Here is a 24,500-nt window from a genome sequence, read left to right as displayed (position 1 = left end):
AGCATTTTGTAGGGCCTCGCGGTCTCAATCACGTTTACTTGACTACATCTTGTTTCGGTACCTTGTTGGGCTATAGGCCTCAATCATGCTTGCATGACTTCAAGGGGTAATTTCAAACGGAATTCCTGACTAAGAACCATAAGATAGAAACTACCTGATTCACCTCTGAAAGGTTGATAATCTTTGTGCAAGAGAGATAGTAACTCTCCCAAGACACTTGCCATATCGTGCCCCCATTAGCATTTGGAGTCGGCTAATACGGTGTTGAGAATCCATTGCGTGAGACTCAACGGCCGTATTCTGATTAGCTATTGGGTGTGTACCTAAGTCAGCAAGCAAAGGTTTTCTTCTCTAAGCCAACTTCCATAGGGTTAGCGTGCTGTGATTGAATTATTATATATCTTGTGTGTTTTCTATGTTTTCATCCCTAAAACTAAAATTGGAATACCAAAACTGGAGAAAACAACAAACAAAGTCAGTGATAAACTCTGTCTGTGTCCAAACTGGTCTCTGTTAGTCATTGAAACATCAATCCTTATCAAAAACTAGTAGTCGTCAGTCATTGAAACTTTGTCTGTCAGAATCTCGTCTCTGTCCAATCCTCTGTCATATGAATTCCTGATCCTGTCAGTCAAAATAGTCAAAGTTTCCTAGATCAGTCTACAGCAAACCTAAAATCGGTTATCATCCTCTTGAGCATAAACAACCTTGATAGTGTACCTCTGTCGTTGCGTTGCACGATTTTGTCGATCATCTTTAAGCTAGTTCAAATGAACATTTTATCAAACCTAAGTCAACTTAGATAACGTCTTACACAGGATAGATCGTTCCTGAAACCAGACCAGATCTTAAGTTACTTCTCTTAATCACTATGTTAAACGAACTACTAGCTACAATTTGATCTTGACTTCTGCAACACATCTCGCTCTCGGTCCTGTCGATTAAAAATGCCTATTCAAGCCAAAAGCTCTTCTAATTTTTTTGACAAAAGTAAGAATCTCTTGGATACCTTAGCTCCAATTCCCATGGCTGCCTATGCTCAAATGCTTCAAGATATAAAGAAAAAAATATATGACATGGAAATCCAACAAAATAGATCAATGACTCCATTTGAAAAACAAATGTATGATATCAAGTGTGAGAAACTTCAAGAAGTGCTAAAACGATTATGTGATGTGTCAAGCAAATACCAACAAATGATTGACAATCAAAAGCCAAATCTCAAACAAGCTCACAAGACACCTTCACCAAGACAAAAAGGCATCTATTCCCTAGATAGACAGTTTACACCTTTGGGGCAATCTATTGAGTCTGCTTTGGAAGAGCTTATTAAGAACAATCTTATCATATTGCCTAAAAAGACCACATGGGGATGGGAATTTATGAGTAATCATTGTGCATATCATAGACAAAATGAACATAAGACTTCGCATTGCATAGAATTAAAACATAAGATTCAATATCTCATTGATAATGGTGTCATTGAAATTGAAGATCCTAATGACTCACCTAAAGAAAAAAAAGGAACTATTTCTAAGCATGATCAAAATCGTGAACCTATGTCTAGCAAGGCTCCATATGTAGCCTCCATCCCTTCCATAATGCCTTCATCTCCTAAGACTTCTCAGCAACAATCCATACCATCTCCTTCAAACAATGAAACTTCTCATGTTTACCTTCAAGGGCTATCTCCTATGGAAATCCAAGTTAATGCCAATATTGATACAAGTTCCTCTAAAGATTTAAAAATCCTAGATCCTATGCCATCATGCACTCCAATTCCAAATGTACCCACTCCAGAAGGCCCTTTCCAAAATGCTTCCCTATCATGCCAAAATATGGAGATATTCCAAGAATCCCCTACACCCATGAAAAATCCTACCCCTTCCTTAGAAGTGACTCCATGTCAAGAGGATAATCTGGAAAATGAAAAAATAAGTCCTACCATAAATCAAGATCAAGACACCAAAACTCTTCAATCCCATCTAATGATTGAAAAAGATCCTATTTCACTAGAATCCCATGATGATCCCCTTATACCTTTCCATTTCTTCCAAGATGACCCCCTTCCATCTCAAGAGAAAACCATCCTTCCAAATCCCATTCCTAATCCACTTCCTAAGCAAGATCATGATGCCTCTTCCACCTTTTCAAATGATCATATTCAAAATGAAGAGTCAAACACCCTTCCTACTCTATCCAATGATCATATTCCATGTCAAGATCAAAGTATCCCTTCATCTCCTTGTCATAATCCTCCATGTTCACCTCAAGAGTCCATTATGCCCATAAATCCCTCTCACAATCCTATTATTCCATGCAAGATACCTCCACCTCAAAATGAACTTGCCTCTAGCATCCAAAGTAAGAAGAAACCCTTTGTTAAAAAGATCTTTCAAAGCATGCATTATCAAAGAAAAGGTTTAGACATTCATGAAAAGGGTATATTAGAACTCCCTGCTATAAAAGAAAATCTTGATTATAATGGCTACATTTCTCACTCTCAAGATGTTGGTATCCCTCATAAATCCTACATTTCTCCAATTAAATCCAAATACATGCCTTCCCCATCATCGCTTCCATCCATTCTAGGTCCCTATATCCCTCCATCCCTTATGAAAGATCAACAAAGGCACACATCTTTGAGTACCTTCCATAAATATAAAAGATCTCCATATCATTCCTATCTATCCACGCATCTCCCTCCAAGCAATTTGGATGCCAAGCATAAAAGTCATAAGTCAAGTAATCCACATGTATTCAAGGATCAATATGTCCCATCTAATCGACATGTCAAAACAAAGAAAAATATGATCCAAAAAGAAAAAGAAAAATACAAAATGCCACAAAGGCCCACAAAGAAAGAAGAAAAGTCAAAAGTTATATGGGTTCCTAAGGCACTTGTACAAGCAATGTGCTCCAAGGAACTACAAAAGAATAAAAAATCAAAAGCCATGTGGATCCCTAAGCGGTTACTTGAAGCACAACAGTCTAAAGAAAAATCAAAATTGGCATCCAAAATTGTTGTTCCTCCATCCAAACCTTCTGAGTCTATTCCTCTATCACCTCCTTCATCCATTTTGGGTTCTTATGCACCAAAACATGTAACCTTTCCTCCATCCAAATCTCAAAATTTGAGATTCACTTCTCCTCCATATGTGCACCATCCCTCAAGGCATGTGCCAATGTTGATCTTTCCAGCATTTCCATCTATTGATAAACAATTCTTCCAACATCCCATCCATAATCCAACACCTCTTTTTCACCCTTCCATCACTCTTATCCAATCCTTTGCATAAGTCCTTGCCCTAGCTTCATTTCATTATCCTACCAACATCTTTGAGCATACCTTCATAGCCATGGTCTATTGCAACTCATATTCTAAGGGTACCATCCAAAGCAACGAGATGTTTGGGTACTTCTTCCATCCCCTATCATGCCTTTATTATCTTCCCCCAAAAAAAAAAACAAGAAAAAAATGATGAAAAAAAGTGAAAAAAAAAAGAAGTAAAGAGAAATGAATTCGTCCTTGTGTGAAAACCACTTCTTGTGGCGCCTTGGGCAAGTACCATGATGAAAACCTGGCAAACAGGCATCATGCGTAATCCATTATCCTTTTGCACTTTACACTGGGGGCAAGTTCCATCCATGTACATCCATCTATTATCCATCTTCCTCCATTATCCTTCATCCTCCATTATCCCTCATTCTCTCTATCTACATTCATATCCCTTTTCCACCTTTGATCTTGACAAGGTTAAGGATCTTTGCAGGCTTCATGTGTCCTATCTATTACACTTGATCTAGACCCTTTATCTCCTCTCCATTGCTCGCTTACATCCTTCATTACCACCTTTGATCTTGATTATCCTATCTGCCTCCTATCCAGATCTATTCCTTGATCTTGATCAACACTATGGACAAAATGCAAAAAAATGTTTTCCACAAACCTCTTGACATGACCACTTCTTTGGACCATATGGCTTCGTTACACTATATCCTTGCTTCACTGTGCTATATCCTTGCTTTACATCGCTAAAATCCTTGCTTTATATTGCTATATCTGGAACATGTGCTTGGATTAACGTTGTCAGATAGTCCTTGAAAGTGTCCACCATCATTCACTTATCCATTCATGTACTCAAAATCCCTTTTGCCTTGCCAGACACTAGGGGAAAACATTAAAAAATCATAAAAATCAAAAAATGTCCTGAAGAAATCCTAAATATCAGAAAATGTCCTGAAGAAATCATAAAAATAAAAAAAATGTCCTGAAGAAATCCTAAAAATCAGAAAATGTCCTGAAGAAATCATAAAAATTAGAAAAAGTCCTGAAGAAATTCAAAAAAAAAAAGAAAAAGAAAAACAGAAAAAAAAAAAAAAGGAAAAAAGAGAGAAAATGCCCTGGTGAAAACTTGGTAAACAGGCACCTTGGTAAAAAAAAAAAAGAATCTCTGCCAAGCAGGTGAAAACCTAGTAAACAGGCGCCTCTTGTACTCAAGCGCTCCATCTATCAACACAACGTTGGCATTCTTGCTTTCCTACATATTTTCTTTCGCTTGTACATATTTCAGTCACTTTCATGACATCCTGGTTCGTTGGAACCCTCATGGCTTGAAATCGATCAATGTCCTAGTCTTAGGTAATCCACAGAGCATATTATATGTCCTAAGCAGTATCAACCAAGTTAACCTTACGTCAGTGAAACCTGGTCATCCACTCCGAGTCAGTTACCTATCTCCTGACTACTAAAGAGTTTTATCACTGAATTAACAAGCAAAACAACATAACGGAAAACAATCAGTAAACTATTTGAGCTATGCATGAAAATTGTATTTGTGTGCTGTCTTTTATATTGGTTTTCGATTATTATCCCTCTGAGTAACTTGAGGAAGTCTATCTTGACTAAGAGGAGCAAGGATTGGGGGCATAATATTTTCTTGTTTGTTGCTTGAAGGAATGATCCCAATGATCTGGAAACATCTAAATTAGCTGGGTGTCTGTGATAAGAGCCTTCACATCAAGGTGGAATCGCCTCACATACCTCGACTCCGCTTATTTGAATGCTACAGGGAGGTTCCCATCATTCCTTTGTTCGTTTTGAGGGAATTTATTCATTGTGCAATCCGGGTCCATGCGTAATTTGTCCAAGGATATGAACGAAAAAAGGGTCATTGTGGACAAGATAATTAATATTGCACATGAAAAGAAATGAACTCTATTCTGCTTGCTATAATTGTAAAACGCTCAATGATGACAATTAAGCTTTTCAAAGTCCAGTGACTAGGTTTAGGTTGCATCTCATTTTGCATCTCATCTTGCATTTCATTCTGCATTTTGTGAATTTGGAGTGATTTCGGTATAGTAGAAATGCTTCCTCTTTGTCTGCTGAATGAGAGTTGGAGCGTCATCATTTCTTCGTTAAGTGGTCTCTTTTCATCATTTCTCTAATCGAGTACTTGTGTTTTGAGATGTTTAGCTGCATACATAAGCATATTATATAGATTCATATATTCACTATCATTCATTTGCATTCATCTTATTGCATAGAAAGATGAAAAAATTTGCATTACTCATTCTCCTTACTCATTTGCATTATCATTTATTTGCATATGAAAAGAAACAAAAATAGACATCCATGATCATTTGCATTGCATACATTCATGCTGAAAAGAAATGCATACATATAGAATAAAGCATATAGAACAACATCTCATAATCCATCAACACCAGTACGATGAAATCAAATCATGAGCTTGTAAATTGGTTGTCCTGAGTCCATTTTCAGGATTGAAATCGAAAATTGAGATCATTTTGCTAGTCAATTTCAAAATTTGGACCACTTAATGCTATTCATCAAAAGTTCATTCTGTCTTCTAATTGCGCTCAATTTCTCGTTAATCAACGCCGAATCTCAATTTAATTTCTACAAATCAACTTTGCACTCAATTTCTCGCTAAAATTTCAAAAATTCCTCTGAATCATTTGTGCTCAAAACAACTTATCATTGCTCAAAATTGCCTATAATCATCATGAATCCTTGCTATCTTTCGATTTCGCTCCCGAGGGGGCATACTCATGACCTTATGACCTCACATTCTTCAATGTCAAGAAAATTTTTAAATCTTCATCAAAAGTCAAGCAAAAATCTTTTCAACTAAAGAAAATCAAATAAGACCTCATCGCTAGGGGCATCTCAACTTCATCGCTTTATATCAAGTTGAGATTTCTCAATCATCTCATCCAAATCAATCTCTAGGGGCATATCAGTTTCATCGCTTCATATCAAGCTGATATTTGTCTTTTATCTAAATCAAACTCTTTACGTTAATCAGTTCCATCACTTTTCATCAAGATGATTTTTCGTTTAAACTCAATCAAGGGTTTAAAGAGTATCTTCTATCATGCTAAATCTAAACAGGTGTTACGTTTTATTCGTTTCTTGATCAAGCTAAACAATTTATCTTCATCGTATCTTGATCAATCAAGTTCAAGATCGATTTTTATCATCACTCACTGTATCTAAGTTCAATCAAGTTCTAGATCAGTAAGATTCGCTTCATGATCAATCAAGTTCAAGTTCGGTATCTTTTGTTTTCTATTGTTCCCAAGTTCAATCAAGTTCTAGAACGGTATCACGTTAATCAGACTTTATTCAGCTTTGTCGCTTCGAATCAAACTAAACACCTCGCTTTTTTATGTAGTTCGTGATCAATCAAGTTCAGAACTGACATCTCCTAGACATCAACTATTCTTTGAACCAACGCGCTGCTCGCACATTAATTCAAAGAGGGGCAAATGTAATACCCTAAAAATGGTCATCTAAACCATGGGCCCCTAATCTCGACAATGTCACCAAGGTCCTAACCAAAGGCAATTAAATCAATCTTGAGCACACAATTAATTCCTAAAATCATCAAATGTCACATGGCAAATCAATCACTCAATATTAATTAAATATTTATTTAATTAATTAAATCATTCCAAGTAAATCATTTTAAACAATTATCTTATTTATTTTAATTAAATATCCTAGCATATTTAATTAAATAAATCAATTTGTCATTAAATCTTCAAAAAAGGAAACAAATCAAGAAAGAAGAATTAATTTAATTAAATAAATCAAATTGCCATAAATCTTCAAAAAAGGAAACAAATCAAGAAAGAAGAATTAATTCAATTAAATAAATCAATTGAGCACAAATCTTCAAAAATGGAAATAAATCAAAAAAGGAATTAATTGACAAAAATGAATTAAAATTTGAGAAAAGAAATCAATTGGAGATAATCTTGAAAAAAACAAATTAAAAATTGATAGATAATCTCAAAGAAAAGAATTAAAACAATTAAATATTAAAATTGAATGAAATAGAGAATAAATTAGTTTTTTCTTGATTTAATCTTAATTTTAGTTCAATTTCCTTTAAATCAGTTTTTTCTTGATTTAATCTTAATTTTAATTCAATTTCCTTTAAAACTGAGAAAAGCATCCAATCACATCAATTCACCTGGATTGTGCTTCCTCTTGGAAAATCTTGACTGCTCATCATCATTTGATCTCAACCATTGGTTTCTTTCTGAATTTTCTATAAATTCAGGCTCATCTCTCATTCAAAGAGAGGCTGAAGAATATATTGTTATTATACTATTTTTGCTCTAGGATTTCATTGATATATTGCATATTAATTATTTCATATTAATTAAATCATTTAGTTTAATATTGCAAAAATGTTGTTAGATTAATATTGCATCCATCTAGCATTCATCATGTTCATATAGATAAAATCCTTCGTCTTAATGTTGTCTAGTCACTGGTATTGCTTATAATCTGAGAGCAATCTTATACTCGCATTTTTTAGAAGGCAATGGGTCGATTTGTTATGGTTTATTTATTCATTGATTATATCTGATTAACCATGCATGTAATGACTTAATTGAAGTGTTGTGTCTTGCAGATATAGATTCTCATACCACTTTTCACACACACACAAAGTACATATTGTAAAGGGTAGAGTACAATGTTAGTTTAATTTCTTACTAATTCTTGTTTATTTTATAAAATTGGAAGATTTTGAGGTTTACAATCATTTTCAACAACTTTCTTCATTGATAAGACCTATAACAAAGCATAACTTTGAAGTGAGCATAACTTTTCCAACCAACAAACAATATTGATAGTTCTGATACTTAATATAAGTACAGATCCAATAGCCAACAAGATGAGAAGGGGGGGGGGGGGTGAATCATACAAACTTAATCTTCCATAAAAACATCAAATTCAACCTCGGTAACATATACTTTAGTAAAATAACCAAAACTGTTAATCATGCAAACTCAAAAGCATATAAACATCATAAACCTCATAACACCAGATTTAACGTGGAAACTCAAATAGGGAAAAACCACTATGGGATTTTGGACCCACTAAAAAATATACTCTTCCAGAGTATGCTCGATTAAAAGAAAATCCTGTTAAAGATTACAAACACATTGCTAGATGTGACCCGGTTAAGGGATTTCCCTCAAATCTGTTAGGATCTTCACCTTGTTAGAAGTGACCTTGTTAAAGGATTTCAAACACTCAATCAAAATGTCACCTTGCTAGAAGGTTTTACAAATAAGACTGTTAAGTCCACTTGATTAAGAGATTTTCTATCACTTTCACAAAATAACAGTAATAAAAATCTATCTACAACTTCACATCTAAAATGCTAAAATAGATTCTTATTTGTTCAATACAATCTAGACATATAACTAATCTTGTCCATCTGTTGGGCTTCTATACTCTATTATTCAAAACAGGTCTTCAAGCTTCAGTGCTCGGTAATCACTATGTAGCATCCCTGTGCATACACTTGCCCGCATACATTGTTTATCAACAGTTCCCTATTTATAAACAATTAGCTAACCTCTTAATCTCCTTGATCGCATTTCCCATGATCAATCATAGCCATCAAATCTTCAAACTTGACCAGGTTCAATGCATCTTTTGATCTAAAAATGTTTTACCTTGCCTTGGAACTTGCATATATTTCTTGGAACTTGTGCTAGGGTATTGCAGTTCAATCTGAACTGTAGATCTTCTTGTCGATCTTTTATTGCCACATATTTTGAACAAACTTAATTTACAACATACCAATCATTTAATCAGTTCCAACTCATCAACTTTCTTCATTAAATAACGCATGTAAACATTTAATGCATTCTGTTACAGCTTGGTTACAACTCGGTTACAACTCAGTAAATAGTAAACTTCGCTCGGTAGACATTCTGCCTTCATTAACTGATAGCGATAACCTTAGGGTTTACCAACTAGGTTCCTTAGGGTTTTATCGATTAGGTTCTCTGCTTTGACTCGGTAATAGTTTCCCATTGAATACCTTATTCATCTTCTTATTAATCATAATCTTTCCTGTATCATTTACCAACATCTTTATATTCTTCAAATCATACTCCTCAAGATATGGCAACATCATACTGAATTAGAAAATCAATTTCTTGACATCAGTGACAAAATAATAATATTAAGACAGTAAACATCTTTAATCAGTTATATCCATAATCATCAACAACCTTCTCAATATCCTTATTGAAATGCCAACAATCTCCCATTGTCTATTATAATGCCAAATGCTAACAATCTCCCCCTTTGGCATTGATGGAAAAACCAATTGATTTGACCTTAAAAGATTTGGATTGTTGTGATTCTGAAATGCTAAAATGCTCTCTTGCTATCATTAGACTTCTCTTTTTTAGTCTTCTCCCCTTTCTTAGTTTTCTCCCTGTTTGACAACAATGCCAAAAAGTAAAGAACTAAAACATAATTTCTTCTTGTATGAAGTGAATTCCTGCTGTAAGGTGTCAATTCAGTCTCAGTTAGAGCATTTTGTCTTCAATTCCCATTCCCTATATTATTTCCTGTAATATTTCCTGCAATATTTCCTGTACACCTTTAGAAAACATCCTAAAGTGTGTAAGTCAGCATCAACTCCTAAAAGATATTCTATAAAGTCATCGGATTGATGCTTTCACCGAACTCGGTCAGTGAGTAGAAGATAGGGGTAGGACCCCTAACTTACTTCTGAGATATTCAAAAGTGTCCCTTGGTAGTGGCTTGGTGAAGATATCTGCTATTTGTTCCTTTATGCTAACATACTTCAACACCACTTTCTTCTCTTGAGCTTCTTCTCTAAGATAATGATATTTGATAGAGATGTGCTTTGTCTTAGAGTGCATAACAGGATTCTTTGAAATGTTAATGGCACTAGTATTGTCACAAAATATAGTTACTGGCTCGGTAACTTTCTCATTTATACTTTCCAACAATTGTTTGATCCATGCAATGTTGGTACAATTCAATGTTGCAGCAACGTATTCAGCTTTTGCTATTGATTGTGAAACACATCCTCGTTTCTTGCTAAGCCAACTCACTAGTCTTTCTCCTAAAAAGAAAGCTCCTCCACTTGTGCTTTTTATGTCATCAATGTTGCCTACCCAATCAGCATCAGTATAAACTTTTAAATCAAAATCATTTCCTTTCTGATATACTAAGCCATAATCTTCAGTGGCTTTCAAGTATCTAAAAATTCTTTTGATTGCTGTCATGTGTGTTTCCTTAGGATCTGCAGAGAATCTTGCAACTATACCTACTGCATGTGCTATGTCTGGTCTGCTGTGAATAACATATTGTAGCTTTCCAATCATGGATCGGTAAAGTGTCTCATCAACAGATGTAGATTCATCATTCTTTGATAATTTACAGTTGGTAGTCATAGGAGTACTTACTGGTTTTGAATCTTCCATTCCAAATTTCTTCAAGATTTCTTTTATGTACTTGGATTGAGTAATGAAAACCTCATTTTTCATTTGCAGTATCTATAAACCTATAAAATACTTTATCTCACTAATTAGTGACATCTCAAATTCTTTGCTCATTTCATTTCCAAAGTTCTTGCATAAAGAGTCATTTCCACAAAATATAATATCATCAACAAATATGGCTGAGATCAGTATTCCATTTTCATCATTCTTCATGTACATATTGTTGTTCTCACTTGTCCTTATAAAACCAATCTTAATCAAATAAAAGTGCAATCTTTCATACCATGCTCTAGGTGCTTGTTTCAAACCATATAAAGCTTTGTTCAATTTACATACCTGATCTTTATTCTTGTCTTCAACAAATCCTTCAGGTTGTTCAATAAAAACTTCTTCTTCTAATATTCCATTCAGAAATGCAGATTTGACATCCATTTGATATACCTTGAAGTTTTTGAAAGCAGCATATGCCAACAATGTTCTTACTTCTTCAAGTCCAGCAACAGGTGCAAAAGTTTCACCATAATCAATTCCTTCTTCTTGAGCATAACCTTTGCAAACTAGTCTTGCTTTGTTTCGAATGACCTCTCCTTTTTCATTTAGCTTGTTTTTGAAAATCCACTTTGTACTGATTACATTTTTGTCCTTCGGTCTTGGGATTAGTGTCCATGTGTCATTCTTCTTGATTTGATCAATCTCTTCTATCATAGCATTTATCCAATCTTCACTGTTAAATGCCTCTTTCACTATTCTCGGTTCAAATTCAGATATTAGACATATGTTCTGGCTCAGTTTGTTCCTTGTCATCACTAGATCATCCTTATCTCCTATAATCTGACTTGGTGCATGATGTCTTTTGACATACTTGGCTAATATAGGCTCGGTAGGCTCTGTACGATCTTCTTCATCACTCAGTAACTAGATATTCTCTTCATTTTCTTCAACAGTTTTCGCGGTAAGACTTGTCGGTTGAACATAGACAAATTCATCATAGTCTTCTAGTTCCTTGGAATTTCCTTCATCATTTCTTTCTGCAAATTCATCAATTTTCACATTTGCACTTTCTACTATTTTGTTAGATGATTTGATCAGACATTTAAATGCTTTGCTTCTAGAAGAATAACCTAGAAATGTTCCTTCTTCACTCTTCTAATCAAACTTGCCATTTCTATCATCTTTGTGAACATAGCATCTACTTCCAAAGATTTTAAAATAACTTACATTATGTTTCTTATCATACCAATTTTCATATGGTGTCTTCAAAGTACCTTTCTTCAGTTGTACTCGGTTCAGGGTGTAAACTGTTGTGCTTATTGCTTCTCTCCAAAATGTTTGTGGTACTTTCTTTTCAATCATCATGTTCTAGCACAATCCACAATAGATCTATTTCTTCTCTCAGCTATTCCATTCTGTTGTGGAGTTCTCGGTGCAAAGACTTGTCTTTTAATACCATGATCATTGCAGAATAAGTTGAATTCATCGATGTGAACTCTCCTCCTCTATCTGATCTAAGACATTTCAGTTGTCTTCCTGTTTCATTTTCAACTCTTGCCTTGTACCATTTAAACATTTGAAAAGCTTCTGATTTTTCTTTTAAAAACATTACTGACATCATTCTTGAATAGTCATCCACAAATAATATGAAATATCTATCACCATAATAACTTTGAACTTTCATAGAACCACAAAGATCAATGTGCACAAGATCTAAAATTACCTCAAAAGTGTAAGACTTACTTGTAAAGCTTGATCTTGTCATCTTACCCATCTGGCATCCTCGGCACATAGCATTCTCAGGTTTTTCAAGACTCGGTAGACCTCTTACTCGATGCTTCTTACTTATTTTGATCAAATTATCAAAATTCACATGACAAAACCTTTTATGCCATAACCAAGTATCATCTATCTTTTCATAAAGACATTTATTCTGAGTTGAGTCAAGATGAAATGTATTACCTTTTGTTTGTGTCTCGGTAGCAGCTAACTTTCCATTCTTGTCATGAACTTTGACAATTCCTTTCTGAAATTATATTCGGTAACCTGTGTTGTTTAGTTGTGCTACACTCAACAAATTGTATTTCAAACCTTCAACCCAATAAACATCATTACATTTAGCATTGTCAAGAAGTCTTATGGATCCTTTACCTCTTACCGAACATGGTGCATCATTACCAAATCTAACATAGCCTCCATCATAATCTTCTAATATAACAAACTTGTGTTTATCTCCTATCATATGATGTGAGCATCCACTATCTATGATCCAAGAATCATTAGTTTTTATGTGAAATATTAGGTATTTTTCTTCATACTTTTCTTCATCTGATCCATCTTTGATAGCCACATAAACTACTTCCTCTGTATTAGTTTCATCTGATTTATCATCATTGGATTCCTCATCAGCTATTAAGCATGTCTTGCTATCTCTTCTTCTGAAGTCTCGGTGTCCTCTGTAATGATTATCTTTTTGTCTATCATCTCGATAATCTCTCTTTTCAGTAGAATCTTTGTCAGGACAGTTAGACACTATATGTCCTATTTTATCACAATTGAAACATTTCAAAGGTAGTTTTCCTTTATACTTACCTTTGCCTCCCAGCAACCTTCTAGCTAATAGTGCTTCAAACTCTTCTTGCTTTCTGATTTCCTCATACAATTTGTGTACTTCTTCCATGTTCTTACGAAATCTTTCACTTGCTCCATTGTGATCTCCTTCAGAGTGCTTATACTTTCTTTCATTGTAATCATTAGATTCATCAAGATGAAAAGAACTAAATGCAGATTCAACTTTATTTACCGAAGATCCACTGTTATCAAAGTTACTTAACTCAAATGCATGTAGCCTACCAATGGTAGCATCTAAAGAAACTAGCATATTAGGTATAGACCTTAATTCATTGATTGCAGAGACTCAAATTGCATAAGTTGGTAGAAGGGTTCTTAACAGCTTATATCCTTTTCTTCAATAGTCCCACTTGCTCCTTTGATTTGATTGACAATCTCTTTTAGTCTTGTACTGTATTGAGTTATGTTCTCACCTTCATTCATCCTCACGAATTCAAGTTGTCCTCTTAGACTATCTACTTTTTCTCTTTGAACATGTTCATCTCCTCCATATACTGATATGAGCTTATCCCACATTGTCTTTGCATCATTGCAGCCTTCTAGGTCATTAAACTCTGAGTCAGTCAATGCAGATGTTATTTCAATCATTGCTTGGATATGTTCTTGCTTTTCCTTTATCTCTTCCATTGTTAATGGATAGGTGCTCGGTGTAACAAAATCATTCTTCAAATAGTATACAACATACTCTCCAACTCCTGATAGATCCAGCTTCATCCTTTTCTACCATGTAGAGAAACTTGACTTGTTCAACTTCGGTGCATCCCTCTTATACATCTTTGGATCTTTAACTCAAGTGCCTTTAAACTTTTCTTCTAGAGTCCAAGGCTCTGATACCAATTGATAGTTCTGATACTTAATATAAGTACAGATCCAATAGCCAACAAAATGAGGGGGGGGGGGGGGCGGAGGGTGAATCATACAAACTTAATCTTCCATAAAAACATTAGATTCAACCTCGGTAACATATACTTTAGTAATATAACCAAAACTGCTAATCATGCAAACTCAAAAGCATATAAACATCATAAACCTCATAACACCATATTTAACGTGGAAACCCAAATAGGGAAAAACCAATATGGGATTTCAGACCCACTAAGAAATATACTCTTCTAGAGTATGCTCGGTTAAAAGCAAATCCTGTTAAAGATTACAAACACATTGCAAGATGTGACCCGGTTAAGGGATTTCCCTCAGATCTGTTAGGATCTTCACCTTGTTAGAAGTGACCTTGTTAAAGGATTTCAAACACTCAATCAGAATGTCACCTTGCTAGAGGGTTTTACAAATAAGACTGTTAAGTCCACTCGGTTAAGAGATTTTCTATCACTTTCACAAAATAACAATAATAAAAATCTATCTGCAACTTCACATCTAAAATGCTAAAGCAGATTCTTATTTGTTCAGTACAATCTAGACATATAACTAATCTTGTCCATCTGCTGGGCTCCTATACTCTGTTATTCAAAATAGGTCTTCAAGCTTCAATGCTCGGTAATCACTATGTAGCATCCTTGTGCATACACTTGCCCGCATATATTGTTTATCAACAGTTCCCTATTTATAAACAATTAGCTAACCACTTAATCTCCTTGATCACATTTCCCATGATCAATCATAGCCATCAGATCTTCAAACTTGATCAGGTTCAATGCATCTTTCGATCTGAAAATGTTTTACCTCGCCTTGGAACTTGTGCTAGGGTATTGCGGTTCAATCTGAACTGAAGATCTTCCTGCCGATCTTTCATTGCCACAGATTCTTAACAAACTTTATTTACGGCATACCAATCATTTAATCAGTTCTAGCTCATCGGCTTCCTTCATTAAATAACACATGTAAACATTTAATGCATTCTATTACAGCTCAGTTACAACTTGGTAAATACTAAACTTCACTCGGTAGACATTCCGCCTTCATTAACCGATAGCGATAACCTTTAGGTTTACCGACTAGGTTCCTTAGGGTTTTACCGACTAGGTTCTTTGCTTGGTAACATAGTGTATGTGGTGAAAATGGATAATAACAGTGTTGAAAGACTAAATGAATTCAACCACAAAACCCTAGCCTAACAACAACAAAGATCCACCATAACATATAAAGATTGCCTAAGAGAATGCAAATCAAATGAAATCACAAAGATTATACCATCACATGTCCAATAGGGTTTGGATCTCCATTCTTCCTATCTCCATTGATCTTGCTTGATATATTTGCTCTCAAATTTTATGTGTGCACAAGAGCTCAACAAAGAACGAAAATGTGGTTGCAAGTAGGATCACATATGAAAGTTTGAAAGTGTAGTTGGGGCTGAATACATAGTGAGGGTTTGATAATGAAGGAAGAGTCTCCTTATATAGAAGACACTATATGAAATGGAGGGATAAGATTGAGAGGTGTAAAAAGAGGTCGGCTATGATTAGAGGGTAGGTAGAGGAAATAATAAAATAATGAAAGGGTTAGGTAGTGTATGAATTAAGAGATGAATGGCATGTGTCATGGGTAGAAAAGGTTAATGAATTAATTAAATAAATAAATATTTATTTAATTAATAGAAGAAGTGGGATCAATTAAATAAATAAAATTATTTATTTAATTTAGGAAAATGATAATTTAAATAAATAAAGGTATTTATTTAAATGAGAAATAAGGCTAGAAGAGGATAAATGAATTAATTAAATAAATAAAGATTTATTTAATTAATAGAAGAATTAGGCTTAGATAATCAAATAAATAAAAATATTTATTTAATTAGACATGACAATTTTAGGTGTCTACATTTTGCCCCTTTTTGAGATAATGTGGATTGTCGCGTTGTTTCAAAGAAGATAAGATAAACTGATACGAAGTTGCTCCAAGATGGGAATGATATGCCCCCTCGAGAGATTGGATGAAAATGTCTAAAAAGATCACAGACAATCTCTCGATAAGAAAGAAATGATAGAATGGACTGACCAGATAGAGTGACAGAGTCACAGGATAATGAAGACTGACTCGGGAAACGAGGGCTAGGGTAGTCTATAAGATAGACTATGAGGGAAAAACATCCTCATTGTCATCCACACATCCAAGAGATCAGAGTGCAAAGAGGGAATAGAGCAGCAGCAATCAATAGCAATGGCATTGGTGCACAGATTCAATCACATTCACTGATTTTAGAGGCCAGCAGAGGTAGGAGAGTCGGTAAGTACCACAAAACCTCTTTGTACTTTGTCACAATAAATGTTTTCATAAATGCATGCTAGGTAATGTAATAAATGTGCGTTTATGTCTTCTAGGCCGAATCGGTAGTTTTGTGATGAACATACATTGTCGATTGGATAATCTGCTGAGAGGATACACTCAAGCAGGTCCTCTAGGGAAGACTAGGATAGTAGATAGGGCTAGGATTGACAATTATGTGATAGAACATACGTTGCCAATTAGGAAACTACTCAAAAGGATACACTCAAGCAAAGGCCCTAGGATATAATAGATCAAGGCACTTTGTGATGAACAGTGAGTATCAAGACATAGTACTTATGATGAATAGGGAGTACCAATAGGAGCAGCACTTTGTGATGAACAGGGAGTACCAATAGGAGTAGACTTTGTGATGAACAAGGAGTGCAAATAACGAAAATCATTTTGTGATGAATAGGGAGTGCAAGAACACGTAGTACTTTGTGATGAACAGTGAGTACCACTAGGATAAATAGAAACACTTTGTGATGAACAATGAGTGTCACTAGAATAGATAGCAACACTTTGTGATGAACAATGAGTGTCACTTTGACTGATATGAATGCTTTGCTTGACTGCAGGAGTACTTGTCTATGCTGAAGTCACGATAGAGATTCCCGTTGACGCAGAGGTTACGACTAGAGCTGACCTTCGAAGACAGGGCTGCCATTGAGGTTATGGGTCTGTGATTTATTCTGTATGTGCTTGAGTTTTGGGCGAACATGGGATTGCTAACTACATTAGCTGAGAGATGGCACTCAGAGACTTGCATGTTTTATTTGTTGATGGGTGAGATGACAGTCACCTTAGAGGATGCATATAGAATACTGAGGATATTGATCGATGGGGAGTTGACTCCCTATGATCGAGACGGATATAAGGATGCACTGAGATGAGTGTTCCAGGATCTATGATTGGAGATGAGGGCTGGACACGTGGTTTGGGATACCATGACACAGATAGGATTAGCACTACCAACAATGTTGGCAGGAGTGATAAGTGGATTCCTCTATCCAGATAGGGTGACACGAGGGTTGATAGTGTAGCCATATGTATTTTGACATCATTGTATCATGACACTTATGATTTTGATATATATATATATATATAAGAATAAGATGATTCATCCTTGCAGTAGCTATATGCATGTGTACATATGTGATGCTTATGATATGGATGCAAATATGTACATGATGGAATGCAATGTTTTTGTTGTTTTATGTTTTTAATATGTTATGCCAATGCAAATGTGAATGTATGAAATGCAAATGAATATGATAATGCAAATGATTATTTACATGATGAAAATGTAAAATGTGCTAAATGTGTTGTGTGCAAGATGTGATGCAATTGTGATATTTATATGTATGTATGAAATGCTAATATATGGTAATGCAGGTGCAAACTACATGAAATGCAAATGTTTTTGGTGTGTCATTATACTCAGTCGTGTGATAGTAGGCTACACGGACTCAAGAAGGATGATGGAAGTCAATCAAGAAAGGGGGATGAAAGATAGAAGATATGAAAGTGAAAGAGCTTCTTGTGTGTTATCATCATTGAGCTTTATTATGGCAAGTAGGTTATGACAATCAAGGCATATGTTCGACCCAGAAAGTCATTGTACCTATTTGCATGGAGATAAGATAGTCACAAACAAGGAATGCCCTAGTTCACACTAGACTCACAGTGTCCTCATATCCTTGGACAAGTCATAGCATTACTAAGAGACAATCCATAGACAACAAAGAAAAATAGGTGACGATAACCCATCCTTGCCTTTCTAGTCAAAGACATCCTGGAGATAGAATCTCTAGTCAAAGACATCCTGGAAAAGCTAAAAGACATGTCACCAAAAGATAAAATCAAAATAACACCAAGACTCAACACCAACATCCACTGTAGTCCTCAAGTTTAGTGTCTCTTGTCACTTGTATAAGTCTTATTTGATTGTGGTCACAATGTTTACTTTCACAAAAAGGATAGATAGCACTGAACCATAATGTTGTCTGAGTCTATTGAAAGATTTGATTCGTTGAAGCCCATTGTTACTGCTATGTCTCATCTAAAACTAACTGAATCCATGAAACTGATACTTTATTGTGGAGAAGACAAAACTTTATTGCGGATTGGCGATGCAAAATGTTGCTTTATTGTGGATTATGCACAGATAGACTGAAGAAGGTTGGAAGAGACTGTACTCCTCAAATCATGTGATTCTCTCAGTTCCACACCCATTACGAGACGTAGGATTTGCCTTAGCCACAAATAGGAGTTGATTTATTATGGATGGAATGGGTGAAAAGGAAGGTTTATTATGAATGGCGAACCAATCTTGGGTAGATCAATAACAAGCCATGATGGGAATGGGTAATTTTATTGTGGATGAATAGGTTGTGAGTGTGTGCAAAGTGAAAGGATGAAATGGAATCTTGAAGGAGGGAGGAGCAATGTCTCTACGCATGGTGTTGGTGACCCAGTTTTCACCATGGTACTTGCCCAAGGCGCCACCGAAGTGGTTTTCACTGTTGGACGAAAATGTTTTTCTTTACTTTTTCTTTTTTTTTTGTTTTGTGTCACAAGGTGCCTGTTTAGCAGGTTTTCACCAAGTAACAATTTTTTATGTTTTATGATTTTTTTTGTATTTTTGTATTTTTTTTGTATTTTTTGAATTAGGATACTCTGAAGAGCTATGTATAAAACCTGTGAAGGTGCATGCTGTTGATAGGATCCTCCAAAGGTTCACCCTCTATGGTTGAGAGTTGATATGCTCCGGATCCATATGCTGTTGTGATGATGTAAGGACCAAACCAGAGTGGTTCGAACTTGCCCTTCTTTTCTCTATCTTGCTGATTTTTAGGATTTTCTCTGAGAACTAAATCACCTACCTCAAATGTGCGAGGCTTTACTTTAGGATTGTAACTGCATTTTTCCTTGACTAAATTATGTGTAACTCAAGTGACTATCATCCTTGATGAAGGAATTGAGATAGAATTACTAATGTGTGGACTACATAGGCCAATATGCGTGTCACCTGAAGAAGTTTGGGCATCCCTAAAAACAAAATCCTTCAAGAAAGTTCCATTAAAGGTCCATGATGTATCGCCGGAAGGGAAATGATGTGTGGAACAAGTGGATGAGTTATGAAGGCTTATGATTGTGAAAAGAAGTGAAAGTAGGATAGCATGATGGAGACTTAGGATCAACAAGTGTTCTTCTTTACTTGAAATTGTAGAACTTTTTCCCCCAGTTATTTTGATATTAGGGGAGATCAACTCTTGTTCCTTTTCTTTCATAGGATTTTTATCCTTGACTTTGATTTTTGCAGAGTCCAATAGATTTTGATTTTAATTTAGACTAAAGGACTTTTCTTTATTTTTTACTTTTAGATTTTTTTGTTCATAGCTTGATTTTTTATCCCCAATTAGTAAGGGCTTTTCTGATTCTTGTTGATCCAAGTGTGGAAGTGGAGTGGAGATGGAATGAGTGGATGATATGGTAAAGCTATGTGAGTTCTCAATAGGGTTGGCGATACTCTCAATAGATTCTTCACTGGAGCCATTCTTAGGACTATTGATATCAAGAGCTGCTTACACCACTAGAGGAGATTTACATTCAGACTTAGTAGCCACAACACTAGGTGGTTCACACCCAATTCCTTGCAAATTGTTTATAGATTGTTCCTATAGACTGAATACCTTATGAGATAGTGGGAGTTGATCAATATGAAAGATATACTCACCACATCCCAGGTCTTTAACTTTGAATTTTCTTTGAGCTCTGTTTGTTTTGATGTAGAAGCTTTCAAGGATTCTGGATCCACATATGCTGATGATGGAATTGCTTCTCTATTGGTTGGGATTGTTATTTCTGATCTAGGTCACAAATTGTTGCAATATATGAATGGATTTGGGTCAGCTTTGATGGTCACTTCAACTCCATTGTGAGGAAACTTGATACATCGATGATATGTAGATGGGACTACGCTCATCTCATGAATCCATGGATGTCCTAGCAAGATATTTGTTGGTGTAAATAAATATTCATTTTGGATGTTATTACACTTACTTAAGTTAACTTAGGATAATGCATCTCATCGTAATTTGGAATTGAGACACTTAGGGAAGTGTGCACTTAGGGATAGAGCTTGTAGGAGAAATTCCACCTTTTGTGGTCTTATTTTGCTGTTACACTCCACATTCGGTGGGTCATCCACCTCTTATGAAATATTATATTATTTCTCCTACCTACCCTTAGTATTTCTTACCTACCCTTGTTTCTCATTGAGCCACATGTCATATTTGTGTGCTCATACATCCATATGGCCTTGCCTATATAAGCAAGCCTCTATTCATTGTATTGGTTAATCCAGTTGATCATTTTTATATTGCTGAGAATACAGTTTGTTCTTGTCATTCTATTGTCTCTTTTATGCTTTTCATTGTGCCCTTGATCTTGGCAAAATCCAACATGGTATCAGAGCTATTGGGGCTTCGTTGATTAGTTTTTGGAGACATCATGGAAGGCTTCTATTTTCGGATTTGGGGATCTTCACTTTTTGAGGGCATAATACAGCGATTTGGACATCACCATTGAATCTGGGAGGCCATTTCCATAAATTTCGATTATAAAGTCGACCTATTTTGGTGAGAAATTTTTTTTCTCCATTTTGCCTATTTTCGTACGGATTTCGAAATTTTTTTACAGAATAAATTATTTTTCGAAAAAAAAAAAAAAAAGGGATTTCGAAAAAATTTCAAAAAAAAAAAAAAAAAAAAATTTAAAAAAAAAAGGGGGGAGTTTTTTTCCGTGCGCCGTACACTGCATCTTTCTGCAGGTTTTGCAGGCGCCCGTACCCGCAGAACGCCGCCCGTGCAGGTTCCGGACACCGTGCCGAGATCTCCCACCGATGACACCAGCAGGTCCCCGGCGGCTCCTTTGCCCACCGCCTCCTGCAGCTCCAGCTCCCCCATCCACCGCTCCGGCACCACTCGCCTCTGCACGCCACTGTCGGCCTCTGCACGCCGTCGCTGACTTCCATCGGCGGTAAACCCAGACCGGAGGACTGCGCCTGCCACGTGGTAGGCGGCCACTGGCCCTTGGTACAAACCCTGCCATGCACCCTTCCATATAGTGACACATAGCATTTCGTATGCTCAGTCATCTACCACGCAGACCTGCCCAGTCAACAAAATCTATACAGTACGAACTGCATAGTCATCTGGCCACGTCATCCGTCCGTACAGTACGGACGCCCAGTCAGCAGAGGGTGAAGTTTTTGCGACGGTCATACAGCCGTCAAATTTAACACAGTGACTTGCTGACCTTAGCGCCACATCAGCACTTTTTGAAAAAAAATTTGACCCCTCTTTATTGAGCTTTTCAGTTTTGCAGTCCAACTTTGAAAGGCCATAACTTGCTCATTTTTGCTCCTTTTTTGGTGCAATTTTTTTTGAAATGGGCTAAAATTTCGTGATCTTCGCAGTGGTGTGGTTATTTTCTAATTTTGGTGAACAAGTTTTTTGGAATTTTTGGATTCTCTCAGCTGTACCTGTCCAATCCTCAATTCTACAACTTCAAAGGCCTCGTTTGAACTTATATGACCTCCTTTTCAGGTGCCATTTTTTTTTAAAGTGCTTATTTTTTCGTCTACTTTCAGAATCTATGATCAGATTTCAAAGATTTTGAGTGGAAATTTTACTTTCAGAAATTGGTCTTATTTGGCCTATTAGGTACTTGTAAATTGCTTGGATCTTAGTAAGATCTCTTGCATTATCAGTTTGAGACTCTTTTGGCCTTATTGAGGAAGTTGTAAAATTGTAAATCAGAAGTCCACTTTGCCTTTTTTTTTGCAAAGTGGCCCATTGTATACGCACTACTTATAAAGTGCCAAAATCATCACATTTGGGGGGGGTTCTTTGATTGAGTGAATTTGGGGGGGTGTCTTGTGTGATTGTCCCTCTTTTTGTGCTCTTTCCATTCTTGTTGCAATGAGTCCTAATAAGTTTCCACCATTAACTCCACATAATTATGCATCATGGAAAATTAAAGTATGGAGTAAACTAATGGAAAAGGGTCTCACACACTACATAGATGGAACAATAACAACACCACTTGATCCTAAGGCTGGTCTAAATGCTCAATTAGAATGGCTCACAAAGAATTGCATGGCTCTTGGAACCTTACACAAGTATGTATCAGATGACCTCATTTTCCACATTGAGAAGTGTAAAACAATTAAAGAGGCTTGGGATATGTTTCAGAAATTGTATGGACAAGTTGATGAAATCAGAGGCTATCAGATTGACAATGAGCTCACCAACTTAGATCCCAAGAATTTTGATACAATCCAAGATTATGTCACCAAAGCAAATGAGCTAAGAGCAAAGCTAAAGGATTGTGGAATTGACAAAAAAGATGCTCAATTGATATTCAACTTGTTGGATAAGCTTGCACCAGAATATGCAGCATTTGTGTCTAGCTTCCAAAGTCATCGTTTGACAGTGGGGAGTTCTTATGTTATGCCTTCATTTGATGCTTTCACAGAAATGTTGATATTGGAACAAACTAAGTTGTTGAACATGGGGTTTCTCAAGTCTTCAAAGTCCAAGGCTTTGGTAGCAAATCAAGGAAATCAAGGAAGTCAAGGCAAAGATTCCAACAAGAAGAAGAAGCAATCTAAGTCTCAACCACACTAGGAAAAGGGACAATCATCCTCTCCATCACAAGGCAATTTTCAATCCTCTTCCAAGAAGGGGACACCACCTAAGAAGGATAAACCAACTTGTGCATATTGCAAAAAGTATGGTCATGATGAGCATCGATGCCAAGGAAAACAAGTTGATGAGTTAACCAATCTTCTCAAGAAAAACAACATCAACTTGCCATCCGCCTACACAAAGAAGGATTCATCTCCTTCTTCTTCCTCACAGTCTAAAGGAAAAGGGCAAGCATTTGTGGCTAAAGCAGGTTCTTCACAGCAATGGATACTTGACTCGGGTGCCTCATATCACATGGGTTCTACAAAGGAGCAGTTTTCTTCATTGGAGCCATCTAAGGTACCTCACATTTACATAGGTGATGACACAAAAGTAGAGGTTGAAGGGAAAGGTTCAGTTGACATGGATGATGGAACATTTGAGAATGTTCTCTATGTTCCTAACTTGTCTACCAACCTTCTCTCCATCTACCAAATCACTCACTATGGGAATGGGAAAAAGGTTGAGTTTACCCCAGATTCAGTTGTGGTAAAGGAACTTGATGATGATGCCTTGGTAGCAGTGGGACAAGTCAATGACAACTCTAGAATTTATTCATTCTCCCATTTTGTGCCAAGTTCACCTTCTAGGGCCTTGCTTACTCATTCAAATTTAGAAAGTAAGCTATGGCATGAGTGGTTTGGTCACCTCAACTACCGCTATCTTCAGTAGCTAAGCACTAAAGACATGGTCACAGGTCTTCCTCGAATCAGTTTTTCAAAGGGTGTATGTTCAGGTTGTTCCATGGGCAAGCATCCCGAAGAGAAGTTTGATAAAGAGAAAACTTGGAGAGCTTTGGAAGTTCTTCAACTTGTTCACAGTGATGTAGCAGGTCCATTTCCAGCACCTTCATTCAGTAAGGCCCGCTATGTTCTTACCTTCATTGATGACTACTCCCGCTTCACTTGGGTCTACTTTCTCATTCATAAGAGTGAAGTATTTGACAGATTTCAGGACTTCAAGACTCGTGTGGAGAAGCAATCAGGGAAAGTGGTCAAGATTCTTTGCACAGATAATAGAAGGGAATATGTGAACAAGAGACTTGAGGATTTTTGTACCTTTGAGGGGATTGATCTT

Source organism: Cryptomeria japonica, chromosome 2, assembly GCF_030272615.1.
Source record: "Cryptomeria japonica chromosome 2, Sugi_1.0, whole genome shotgun sequence".
NCBI classification, from domain to species: domain Eukaryota; kingdom Viridiplantae; phylum Streptophyta; class Pinopsida; order Cupressales; family Cupressaceae; genus Cryptomeria; species Cryptomeria japonica.
Note: the sequence above shows the minus strand (reverse complement) of the source record.